Source organism: Embiotoca jacksoni, unplaced genomic scaffold, assembly GCF_022577435.1.
Source record: "Embiotoca jacksoni isolate LCO1_2020_lvr unplaced genomic scaffold, fEmbJac1.0.p SCAF_12, whole genome shotgun sequence".
In the NCBI taxonomy this organism is placed as follows: Eukaryota; Metazoa; Chordata; class Actinopteri; family Embiotocidae; genus Embiotoca; species Embiotoca jacksoni.
This window is the reverse complement of record NW_027185252.1, coordinates 2,677,320-2,690,546: the sequence shown is the minus strand read 5'-3', so window position 1 is coordinate 2,690,546 and position 13,227 is coordinate 2,677,320. Positions and strand designations below refer to the sequence as shown.

The following is a 13,227-nucleotide window of genomic DNA, read 5'->3' as shown; positions in this document are numbered from 1 at the left end:
GGGGTGTCCGCGGCGATTCAACGTAACATCACCCCCTCCTCTTCCTCCTCCTTCCTCCCTCCTCCTCCTTCCTCCCTTCCCGGTACAGAGATGCTTTTGTCCGTTACTGCCTGGCTTTGAGCTCTGCAGATGTTACAACAAGCCAGTTTTATATCTCCATGATAAACACACCCGTAAACCCTTCTTGCTCCGTGAGGACCGTGATGAGGGAGACTATTTACCGGGGCGATGCGAGCGAACTCGGGATGGGTTGTTGTTTTTTTTTTGGTGGGGAGGAGGAGGAGGAGGTGGTGATTCAAATGTGAATTTATGTATTTAAAAAAAAAAAAAAAAGGTTGATGGAGAAGCAAATGACATCGCGCTGAAATAAGTCGGGAAAAAAAAAAAAAAAAAAAAAAAAAAAAACAACCCACCGCTGCACCACGGAGACACCACCCCGAAACGGGAGACTCCCCGACGGACACATTTTTTGTAAACACTCGGGAGAGGATCCGGGGAATAGCCGGAGCCGCTGCGCTCCGCTAAACCGGGATGATTCAGCTTCCAGGCTAACGAGTGTGAAACTGGGGTTAAAAAAAAAAAACAACTGTGTGACAACTCACCGCGGAGATGGCGAACTGTCCGGGAGAGGAAGGAAGAAAAAAAAAAATAAAAACAACAACAACAACAATAACAACACAAGCAAGCCGCGGCGTTAGCGTTAGCCTAGCCCCGCTAGCTAATCATCGCCTTCTTTATAAAGGCAGCCTCAGCTAGCACCGCTAGCGACACGACGGCTAGCCGTCGCAAACACGGCGCGAGCGGAAACCGTTGGACGCTGCCGCTCGAGACATTCTGCGCCGCGGGAAGCGCGCGAAGCTCCGAGACTCAAGGACTGACTTTAATTTAAAAAAATAAATAAATAAAAATTAAAAAAAATAAAATAAATGACATGTATTCGTGCTTGTCCCGCAGCCGAGTTCAAGAAAAAGTATCGCGACACCCTTTTCCTTTTTCCCCCCCCACCCCTAAATTAAAAAGCCGCCCTCCTCCTGGCAGGGATCCCCACAACAAAGTAGTCCGGGAGTTACTGATAGTTTGACCGACGCGTTCCTGCGGAGTTCGTGAAGGTGCCCGGCGTTCAAAGGAACTTCCGGTTGAAGGCAGGTGAAATAAAAAAAAAAAAATGTGCCCGCGTTGTCTGGGGAAATTTTTTTTTTTTTTTTTTTTTAAATGGACATTTGTGCTGTTTTATAGCCGACGTTTTCCTTTTACAAAAAAAAAAAAAAAAAAAAGGCATATTTAAGATACGTGTATTTGTCCCTTTTTTTTTTTTTTTTGGGACGCGAGCGGTGACGTGTTGGTTTTATTTTGAAGGCTTAATCTTTACATTTCCGGTCTTCTGTCAGGTTACCTTGGTTGCCTTGACGACGTGTGTCCATCATGTCTCTGTCGCCGGGTGAAGGCTGAAGAAACGCCCCCGGACTTCAGCCATTGGTGGGATTTTTATTCCATTTACAGATTGTTTACTGATTCATGAGGTTTATTTCCGAGTTGTGGTTATGACTTTCAAGAAACGTCGAACACATTAAATCCTCGATAGTTCACGAATAGGCTTTTCTACAGGATCTGTTGATCTCAATATCTCTTGATTGCTGAATTAATAAAAGTATTTTCCCCCCCAAAAAATAAAACACATTAAATATTCTCAGCCATGTGCAGAAGTGTTTCAGACTTAAATCAAACAGCAGGATACTTTGCACTTTAAAAATCTGTGATTAAAAACACTCCTCTTGGACATAGTGCTCATCCCCTCAGGTTGGTGTTAATGAAGACAAGACTTCCATTTCCTGACCCGTACTCCTGCATGCCGGGTTAAGAGGAAATAAAACACCTACCATCCATCAGAAATCAATACCCCTTCCTCACACACATCCTTCACACTCCCTCGTTAACCACCAGGAGAGGCAGGAGGAAGGAGGCCAAGCTCTGCAGAGGGAAATACAATATGAGGCAGATTAATTTAATCTCAAAGGAGATATAACAGGAAATTGATATTTTATCCTTTTATATGATGCTCAGGGTTATAAGCTGCATGCGAGATGGTGGATTTTTTTTTAGCAAAAGGGGGTCGATGGTGAATGTCTTGACTGCAGATACAATAAATGAAAGCTAATTTGATTTCAAATGTGACTCTGTTTAGCAGTTTAAAGCTATACGTCTTCAGCCGAGATCCACGTCTGCTCTTTATGGTTAATAGTTTTCAGCTCAGAAAAAAAAAAACTTGAAAAAAAAAAAATCTGTTTTGTGGTTTGGATTCATCCTGAATTTATTATTTTTATTATTACTATTATTTTGTCAAATACTACCTTCAGTGACAACATATGGCCTAAAAATTGAAATGTCTCTGATGATATTGTGGATTATTTGCTTTAAAAGCAGAATTTCAGATCAGTTTTCCCTTCAGCTAACTGAGAACAATTTTTTTTTTTTTTTTTTTTTTTTTGGGGGGGGGGTTTAGGGGTTAGAGCCGATTTGACAGCAGGGAGGGGAGGTGAGGGGGAGGGGGGGGGGTTGATCCTGCCTCTCTCTGTCCCCTGTTTACATTTTACCCTGACAGATTACAGGGAGCCTCCCTCCGTGAGTCAAGGAATGCTTTGATGTGACAAATGACCCGGTGCTAAATGACGCTTTGTGTGTCTGCCCACATGTCAGCAAAGGCCTCATTTCATAAATAACAAAGTGTGTGGGGGGGGAGAGGGGGGGGCACAGGGCGGCCGGTGTGGTGCCCCCCCCCCCCCCCCCCCCTCCGTCCCTGTGAGAGAATGAATGAGCGTATTACAGAAGGATAGTGAAAGACGGTGGCAGAGATCAAGAGCTGCGTGTGCGTCATCCTCTCAACTCCTTCCTTTGTACATTCTTGAAAACAAAAAAAGATCATTTTACATCCCCCCTGTTGCTAAATGATGATTTTTTTTTTTTTTTTTATGCTGCTTTTATAGCTTTATTATTGAAAAAAATACGACAACATACACGTAATCTCACAACCAAAAAAAACCATTTCAATCTCTTAATCACTTTAATAACTGTAATGCTGCACCGGGGAAATCGTTTCATGTGCGAATACATTATTTCTCAGCTCAAAAAGACAAAGTCACCCCCCCCCCCCTTCCCCTCCTCCCCCATCCTCCCCCCAACTGAGATCTGCCCTATTTGGCCAAAATATAATCTGTTTCTCGACACTGATCGTTGACAGTTAATGATTTCCAGATTTTTTTGGGGAGATAAAAAAAAAGAAAAATCTGTTAACATTGGACATGTGCCTGTTTGTTTTGTGTGCGCGGTACATCTCGTTCTCCCTCTTCCCCCCCCAAAAAACTTTTGTCGGCCTGTTGCACAATTCATCATCATCATCATCATCATCATCATCATCATCATCATCATCATCATCATCAGCTCTCATCGCAGGGCTTCGTATCGATCGTGCTCGCAGTGGTTTTTTGGTTTTTTTTGTCTTCAGCCGGCCGTGCAGAGAGAGTCGAAAGGTTTTCACACCTAACTTCACTTTCTATTTCCCAATCGCCCGTCCACCTACTCACTCCCGCTTACCCTCCGCGCAGAGCCAACGAAAACACGTCCTCCGGGATGCGAGCCAGCTCTCCGGGGCGCGGAGTTTCTCTGGCGTTTCGTGTTCGACCACTTGAAAGGACCCGTGAACAAAGCGGAGTCCTTTTAGATAGAAAGCCAAGTCGAGCCTGAACCACTTGAGCGGGAGCACAGATAGCCAAAAGTAGCGCCGCTGACAGCGCCGCGGGGATGAAGAAGGGGGGGGGTCAAAGGTCAAGGTTACCGTGACCTCGCGGGCCATGTAAACACACTGATAAAGCCAAAAGGTTCGCGTACAGGGCGTTTCCCGCACCGTGTGAATGCCGCGACGTATTTATTGTGTTCCACATCCTCGGCCCACAATGTTTTATTTGTTATTGTTGTCTGGACAAACACAATAAACAAAGCACCTCTTCATCTCGCCAGCACGAGGTCGCTAAGTGCCGCGGACAGGTTGAGGAAGTCGATCGAAGGCCTTTTCACGACATTTGTTGCTGACGATAACCAAACTAAATATAGACCAGCTCGAGGTCATTGATAGTTGGGCGATGGGAAAAGCTCTACTCGGCACCAACGTGCAGATCTTTGACTGATCGACAAAGCAAACGCCCCCTTAAAAAAAATTTAAGCCACATTTTGGCCGGCGAGAGCTCGGGGAGCCGTAGCACACGGACGGCACCCCGATCCCCGGGTCTGAAGAATCACTTTCCCCTCTGCAGAAACGTGATGCCGATTACACGCGGCCTGCTCGCTGCTGATAGTGAAAGCCCAATACATGGCATTTCCATTTTATGCTGACTGAGAGCGGCAACGCGGTGGACAGTCGTGCTCCACAATGGTTCCAGAATAAAATGTTCACTCAAGCCGACCAGAGTTTGAAACCCCGTCATCTGCTGAGTGCAGCGGGTCCGACGTTGTTTCGGTGAACTGCAGCGAGGAGTTCGACGTCCTTATTCATATTCAAAAGTAGAACGGACAGAAATGCATTTGGAGTTTGCAAAAAAAAAAATAAATAAAAAAAGCAGAGAGCACTCTACATTTGTTTTCATTTATATTAATCAGGATATAAATTATAAACACAGCCAGATACAGGATAATCTGGCAGGCTCAAACAGAGTAAGAAGCACGTTTCATGCAGCTTCGGGGGATAAATCTAAGCGGCATATTGGGAGCATTCGGGTTGATGTGTTCTCCAAAAAAAAATAAAAAAAATACAAACTTACTGCTGAGGTTTCTGGGAAGTCGTTCACATTTTCCTCAGGGACTCATGGGAAGGAAGAAGAGGTCAAGAGAGATGCCTAAAAATATAAATGTAAATGTGTGAACACACAGCGGTGGGATGGTGGAAATAAAGAGCATCCGTGTCCTGATAAAAAAAAAAAAAACCTCCCCGAGTTCAAGAGGAGACAGAACAAACCCGGAGAGTCGGCACTAAATCAGCTCGCTGCTCACCGCGAGATCATTAGCGAACGAGCGTGGAGCCAGTATCAGCTCTCTGAATGAACAGTGACACTCCAGCCGACGAGTCGCTCTCTCCAGTTACTCTCCCCCAAGAGAGAGCTCTCCACTTCCATTCACACAACCTGAACAAAGAACGGAGTTAGTCCCTGGACGGCGGTCTTGGGACTTTTTACATTTTTTTTTGTGTTTTTTTTGGAGCCCACCCAGGCGTGCCGAGCGCAGGATGACTTCCTCACCAGCTCCACCTCCACCGGCACCAGATTAGACACTTCCGCCTGCCTTTTTAATGGCTTGTTAATTAGCGGCCCGGTGGCTGGATGGAGTCATTAGGAGGGTGTGTGTGTGTGTGGGGGGGGTTTCACTGCCAGAAGTAATTAATCAAACACCTCGGGGCTTGTTTTAATATGCTGAAATCGATACAGCCGTTGTTTCTCTTCGGTGGTCCTGATTGGCTTTCTTTACAGGAGTTGATTCATTGCACAATATTGTGCAGAGTCATCATTTTCAAAGTTTTTATTTATTTATTTTTTTTAGCTCCGTGTGGTTCTGGTCCGCATGTCTTCCCACCACTTTCGAGTTTAGACGGAAACATCAACATTTAAGCAAACCTAACGCTGGGTGACTTTTCGCTTTCGCGCCGGTGCACATTCGTGGCTTTAAATGATACCGTTAACGACCATTTGATACTTTTGTCGTTCACGTCCCCTTTGGGATTAACTGTCGTATATTCGATAATCCTCCGTTTCATCGGGACAAAATTTCGGTTTGTCCAATTCTCTGGTTTATGACGCTCCCATCAGCCTCAGCTCTACTTTGACTGCGTCTCAAACATACTTAACTATTGAGCTCACACACTGAGTCTGGATCACCGGATGCTTTTAACCTCCAACGGTCACCATCAGGACTGTGGAGCCAAATTTGAGACTTTACCCGGTCCAAATTCACAAACTACACAAGTTAACATGCAAGTAAGTTCATCACAAGTAAAGCAGAAGTGCACAAGCCGAGTGAGACGCAAGCCTTTGTGCTCAGGGTTTATTTACATGCTAAAGCCTGAGGAAACTTCCAGACAGCTGCAAAGACCACGGACAAGTACTGTCTAGTTTTTGGGAGTTCAGGAAGACCTTTTCCCAAACTCCTGGGCCATTTTCCTCCAGACAAATTGATCCACATTCGAATTGTCTGTATGTAGTCAAAGGCGAAGCAGTGACGAACCTCTTCATGCAAATACAGCGTTCATTGTGGTTTTTCCACTGCGGTTGGAGCCGTCAGCGTCGTAGCGGTAGGCCAGGTCAAGTTTCAGTCCTGACACTTTGACAAATATCTTGCATTAACAACAGCTATTAGAAGCTCAAAACAAAATGCATCCAGATGTGACGGGCTGCAGGTCGACACTAAGCGGCCTTCAGCGCTCGTTAATGCCCCCCCCCCCCTTTTTTTTTTTTTTTTTTTTTTTTTCGGTCTGAAAAAGACGACCGAGAACACATTCTTTGTGTCAGAGGAGGACGAAGGGTCGCATGCGTTCATATTCCCGCTCCTCAGGGGCCTTTGATTGTCATGGTTTTGGGAGAAAAAGGGGGGGGGAAGTGGGAGGTGGGGGGGCTCTGAAGGAAGAGGAAGCGTTACCCGCCTCACTTCTACCACCCAGATACTCTGCGGATTCTCCGCTCGTCCCTTTCCAGTCACGAGGCCACTCGTCTCGCTTTCCCTTTCAATGAAAACGCCGTCCGCGCCATTAACAGGCTCGCCACTTCAACTCAGCCGTATCCGTGTAATCACCCTCTTGACCCAATTCATCGACGCAGCTCCGACACCGCCGGGTTCGCAGACGCAGAAGTTCTGCCGGAGAACTTCGCTAAAGACCCCGCGAGAGTCGCCGCAGCTAAAAAAAACCCACCAGAATCGGATGTCAGTGATGTTTATGCTGCTTGGATGTTCAGGCTCGGAGCAGGTGGCTGCGAGTTCCCTCCGCTCTTGTTGAATCGGGCTCCATATCAGAGTGTCGTTTAATGTTTCTTCTCCCCGCCGGCTGGTTTGTCAGAGGAGGAACTGAGAGGAAGGAAAACGTACATTTTTCCTAAGCGAACGGGTAAGAGATCCGTTCCCGTCTGCCCGGAGTTTGCTGCAACGCTTTTATATTTGGGAGCCGGAGAGCTGCCGAGTGTTTTAGCTGAGAAGTCATAATAAATGAAGAAAACGGATCGTTTCCCTTCATTTCACCGCGGTTGTGAAATGTGACGGCTCGTGTCATGACAAACGAGTTGCTACATCGTCTCGCGAAGGTCACGAGTTCACAGAAAAAAAAAAAAAAAGGCCTCTGGCAGTTTCATTTCATGAAAATACTTCAGTATCATCATTTTTTTCCCCCTTTAATGCATCTCTTACGGAAACTTTATCTGCAGCTGATGAAGTCCAGATCAACTTTTATGACCTCGTAAATGAGCAGCAGCTTTTAGCAGCTACCTGATACCTGTGTTTATTATTGTTGTATCGCTATAATCTTGGGAACGGCTTCGCTTGAAAGCTCTCGGACATGTTGCGATGAAACTTCTGATCGCTCTCATGTTGGTTGCTGTGACAACCGTAATGATAAGCAGGAATTTAAACAAAAAAATGACTTCGCTTTGATGCTTATAAATATAAGCATCAAAGCGAAGTCATTTTTTGTTTTTCTCTTTTGTTACTGTTTTTGCTTCAACTAAGGCCACAATTTATGATGAATTTGATTCAATTATGCTGAAGTTATTTCGTTAATCACTCAAAAAGTAACGTCCAAATACTCGAGGTGTCGTGTCGGACCAGCAGCACAAACCCCAAAACGTCATCAGTCCATCACAGGACCAACAGAAAGACAGACAACTCGTGCCTTCAAATATCCAGACTATCACATATGCCAGAAAAAGATTTAGTACGTCCCAATACGTAGTACGTGAAATGTAGTACGCCAAAAGTACCAGGATGTCCTCCTACATCCGGTTGTATTTTGCAGTCTTGCGGGCCAGCTTGCTACTGTGACCCACAATCCTTGGCGCTGATGCTCCGCCCACAAAAAGGACGAAAGGAGAAGAAGCCGGATATGTGACTAAGAGGGTCAAAGTTCAAGGTGTATTTTCATCATGACGCATGTCCCCAATTGTGCACATACTACATGTAACAGTACATGCTTATAAGGGTAGCCGCAGTACGTACTAAAAGTAAAAAGAAAAAGTATGCGATTAGGAATGCAGCCATAGAGGTTGCGAAACGGTTCAAAACAGCTGATCGCAGTCCAAAAACGGGCTGAAGGATAAAACTGAGAGGTGAGAGTTAAAAAAAAACACACACACAAAAAAAACAAAAACCGCATAACAAGATCAAAATCGTGAAAACACCAGGACGAGAAAGTTACACAGAAGGGCGGGAAAACCAATCAAGACTCAGGTGGAATCAATCCCAGCAGAAGTAGGTAATCAAACATGAAGGCAGGAAGCCGAGGCACCTGAAACGAGAGGAGAGCGATAAAAGAAAAGGAAAGGAAAGGAAATCAAGTAAACTAACAGAAAACATGACCTGGAGTCGGGTGCAGGTTGTGACAAAATGTCTTGTTTTCTTCTTTTTTTTTACCAACGGCACAAACTCCGAAGATATTTAGTTTATTATCTCAGAAGACGAAGATGAGCAGATCATCCACAAAGCGGAGAAACTTGAACTGATGATTATTTACATGTAAAAAAAAAAAAAAAAAAAAAAAGAAATGCCCGAAGCAAATTAATCTGGTGTCTAAACAGAAGCTGATCTTCTGTTCTTTAACCTCCTCGTTTGTTTGTGTGCGACATTTTAATCATCAAACACAAACAGAAGACATAATTACTGATACGACCTTCAGTCCGTAAAGCAAAGTATGAAGAAATCGCTGACTCGGCTTGTTGTTTTTTTTATAACACCCGGCTGACTCGCTAATGCAGCGTATGAAAAGCGGCTCTGTTGTGCACAATCTGCAAAATCTTCACAAAAAAAAGTTGCTGAACTTCTGCAAAAAAAAAAACAACTGCTCACTCTGTCCCGTCTCACAGTCGGAGATTGGCACGAGAATAATTGATCCGATCTGGAGTTTATTATTAGGAGTTTTCTTTTTTTTTTTTTCCTCCCTGGCCGTCCAAACATATTGAAGAGGCGTGGAAGACTTAATGGTCTTTCCAACACAGGCTGAAAGCAAAGAATTCAAAGAAAGGAAAAGAAGACGGGGGATGAAATGGGAACACATTGATTCTACGTTTATGTATTTGACGGGAAAAAGCATCAAAGAAAATGATGAAATGACATAAAACAAAAACAAAAAATGGAGACAGTTACTGTCAAACTGCCCCGAAGTGGGGACACTTAGATCCGGGACAATGAACTTCACGCTCATTAAAAAAAAAAAAAAAAAAGTGCTTCGATGAAGTTTAAAAGAGTGAAATGGAGCAGGAAGAAGCGAAGAAGAAAGAAAGAAAAGAGGAGGACGAGGAGAGAAAAGGCCGGCGGCGGGAAGCCTCACGTCCTCCTTGATCTCCGCTGGACCTCGCCGCCCCGCTCATTGCTTGCAGGTGTAATAACACGGACTGATCCGGGGCTGGAGGTCGGGGTTTCAGCGGCTCACAGAGAAGATATTTCTTTTTCTGCTGGATTAAATCATGGCAAGCGTCCTCAGTTGGACTCCAAGCCGCAGAATCTTTTTCCAGGCGTGTAACAAGAGGCACATTTTGCAAGCAGACATGAGCAAAATGCAGGTTTAGGATCTGGTTGGTTGTTTTTTTTTTGCAGTTCTGCAGGTCAGAGGTCAGATTTAGTGGTTTGAAATCTTTCAGCTGGATAAATACTTTGTCTTCTTTTACTGCCAATTTTCTTTTTTTTTTTTGATCTACAGCAACACGCAAGACATATTTTCTCAGCACTCACAGAGAGATATGAAAATGACGTGAAATATGTTCTGCAAATCTGAAATTTAAATACCTCGTAATCAAAGTCGCTCGGCCACGATGAATTATAAACTGACGCAGATCAGATAAGCAGATAACTGCTTGAGCGAACCGAAGGAAATGGAAACCAGATGGTCGTTGGCTCCGGGTCTCTGTGTGCGCTCGGTTCACATCTGCATTCCCGAGCCGAACGCAGACAGATGTTACGAGTTCACGGGATTTTTACTCCGGTGATTATTTTTTTTTTTTGGTCAAACAAGGCTACCGGATCGACCTGCCGACGGACGATGAGGGTTCTGAGATCGTTACGTCCTCTCGGTAGACATTAAGGCAGAAGATTTAAACCCAATCATTCGAAGGAGCGGTAGTGAGAAAAATGAAAAAAAAAAAAAAAAGAAGTGGTGTATTTGTAACGGGACAAAGGTTTACAAAAGAGCGGGGGGGGGGGGAGGTGGGGGGGGGGACGGGACGGGACAAGGAGCTCGAGCCGAACGGAGACCGTTCCTAAAAGTGGACGAAGTTTCCGGGTCTGAAAAAAAAAACGAGGCTGGTGAGGAAGTGCCGTAAAGTGCAGCACCAACCGATCCGAGAGGCTTCGACAAGATGACACGGGTCATTAGTTCTGGTCGGCCGAGCTGCTCCGGGCTTCTTTCTGTCCGTTTTAGACTCGGAGGTTCAAAGTGAAACTGAAGAGCTACGACACCGTGCTTCCTCTCCTTTCTATCTACCGCGTGTGTGTGTGTGTGTGTGTGTGTGTGTGTGTGTGTGTGTGTGAGTGTGTGTGTGTGAGTGTGTGAGAGTGTGTGTGAGTGTGTGTGTGTGCGAGTGAGTGAGTGAGTGAGTGTGTGTGTGTGTGTGTGAGTGCGAGTGAGTGAGTGAGTGTGTGTGTGTGTGTGTGTGTGTGAGTGTGAGTGAGTGAGTGAGTGTGTGTGTGTGTGTGTGTGTGTGAGTGTGAGTGAGTGAGTGAGTGTGTGTGTGTGAGTGCGAGTGAGTGAGTGAGTGTGTGTGTGTGTGTGTGTGAGTGAGTGAGTGAGTGTGTGTGTGTGAGTGCGAGTGAGTGAGTGAGTGTGTGTGTGTGTGTGTGTGTGTGTGAGTGCGTGTGTGTGTGTGTGTGTGTGTGTGAGTGCGTGTGTGTGAGTGCGAGTGAGTGAGTGTGTGTGTGTGTGTGTGTGTGTGTGTGAGTGCGAGTGAGTGAGTGTGTGTGTGTGTGTGTGTGAGTGAGTGAGTGAGTGAGTGTGTGTGTGAGTGTGAGTGTGTGTGTGTGTGTGCGTTGTTTCTTTGTGTAATTCTAGTCCCCCCCCCCCCACACACACACACCCCTCCCCACGGTGTAATTCAATCTGAATAATCGGATTCATTACTTTCCTAAACAGACCGCTCAGCTCTCAAGTGAATTTTAAAGCAATTTTGTCAACTCGGGCTAACAGGCAGCCGACACGGCACGCAGACGGAGGACGCAGACGGACGGAGGACGCAGACGGAGGACGCCTCGGCGTCGCTCAGCAGGACGTGACGTCGCACTGAAAGAAACAGACGAGCCGAAGAGACAGACGGAGGAAGATCCAGTTGGACGGTTTGAAACGAATTAGGATGAAAATGAGTCGAGATTTAGGGTATTTTTCCTCACGGAGGGGGGGTTAATCCAGTCATCGATAACAATGACAGTTTCATGACAGGAAATTAAAGATTTAATAGAATGAGAAGATAAGGAAAACTTTCTAAAAAAAAAAAGATTTAGGAGTCCCTGAAAAGTTTCTAGAACTCTATATGTAATTCTGCTGAACTACTTACAGGCCGCTTTATGAGCTCAAATGTTTCAACAAACCAATAACGTTGAAAAATGAAGGCTAAACATTGTTATTGAGCCCCCAAAAAAACAAAACATATTTCCGTTGGACTTTTGCACGTTTTTTTTCTGACCGATCCCTTTAATATTTATTTTATTTTAAAATACGTTTCAGATTACTCAGGAGAACAGGAGGCGAGGGCTCGGCTGCACGGACCACCCCGTCACACCGCCGAGGTCAGTCAGAGGTCACGCACACCTCCGTGTTTCCATCACGGTGTCCCGGACGGCGAGCCCCCACGTTCATCGAAGCCGATCCTTTTTTTAGTTTAAACGAAAGTAAAATGTCTGGCGTGCGTCATAAATGAGGAGGATGTTCCTCTCCGGTGTGCAGCAGGGTGGAGTCGGCTCCACATTCGGAGCAGCAATCTTTTCCTCCACGCAGTCGGCGTGATGATTTCCTCTTTCCACAACTCTCCAGGGACGCTGCAGTCATTTCCTTCCTTCCTTTTTTTTAAATTTTTTTTTTAATACTTCCTCCACTCTCGGCCTCCCTGCAACGTCGATTTCTAATAGCTTCTTCCTTTTCCTTCTCATTTTGTTTCCACCACGTTTCTCCCCCTTCAGCGTTTCTCTCCTCCCCGAAGGACGCAAGAAAAAAAAAAAAAAAAAGATCAGAGCAGCTGCAGGTTTCCTGTTTGTTAAAAACCAGAGGATGGACGGTGGATCGTAACTCCGCCCCTCTTTCAGGGAGCTGAATTTGCCCCGCCCCTTTTTTTTTTTTTTTTTTTCATGTGCAGAAAGAAAGTGCTTCCCGGTGATGTTCGGAGGCTGCGGGGTCGGTTAACACTGCGTCTCAGAGGGTCGCGTTGAAGCGGGATTTTCGACGGCAAAGCGTGAAATAGACACGCCCGCCCGCTGCAGCAAAATGCGACCGAAAAAAATGCAAAAACCGTTTCGCTAATAGCTCCGTTTTCCCGCAAATCACGTTTTAAAGCGTGAAGTCGGTTTCATTTTCGTGCAAGACAGGAAAGCGTGTAATTGTCACGCCTCGCCGACCGTCCTGAGATTTCTCCTGGTGGACGAGAGGGGGAAAAGGGGTGTGCGACTTTTCTAAATAAAACGGGAAACGCAAAACTTAAAAATAAAGACGACACAATAAAAACCCTGTGGTAAACCACGAGAACCGCCAGTTGCTCCACCTTGCGCTGCAGCTCTGCCGCCATCGGTGTGCGAAACTGTAAAGCCCTTTGAGACTCCACCGGGTGACGAGGCCCTTTTTCCTTTTTTTTTTACTTTATTTTTCCACGGCTGGTAAAAAAAACCCGATCAACAAACAGACGTTTCCTGCGTTTAGGTGGAAAGTGGAGAGTCTGATCCGAGCGGTGAGTCACCGAGCAAACCTCCCGGCTCGCTGTGACTGACTGTTTCCTCTGCTCCAACAACAACAACAACAAA

The 13,227-nt window shown here is 45.6% G+C and overlaps 1 protein-coding gene across 8 annotated transcripts in view; it reads right to left on the bottom strand.

Moving 5' to 3' along the window:
- Positions 1–1,043, bottom strand: part of ehbp1 (EH domain binding protein 1) — a 137,865-nt gene extending 136,822 nt beyond the window's left edge. For 3 of the 8 annotated variants that reach the window (XM_069144212.1, XM_069144215.1, XM_069144216.1), the window contains exon 1: positions 603–1,036. The gene's annotated coding sequence lies outside the window, so the exon portion shown is untranslated. Of the gene's footprint in view, positions 1–413 lie in introns of all 8 variants that reach the window. The other 5 variants (XM_069144217.1, XM_069144218.1, XM_069144220.1 and 2 more) reach the window with 3 other exon arrangements.
- Between the last annotated feature and the right edge of the window lie 12,184 nt (positions 1,044–13,227).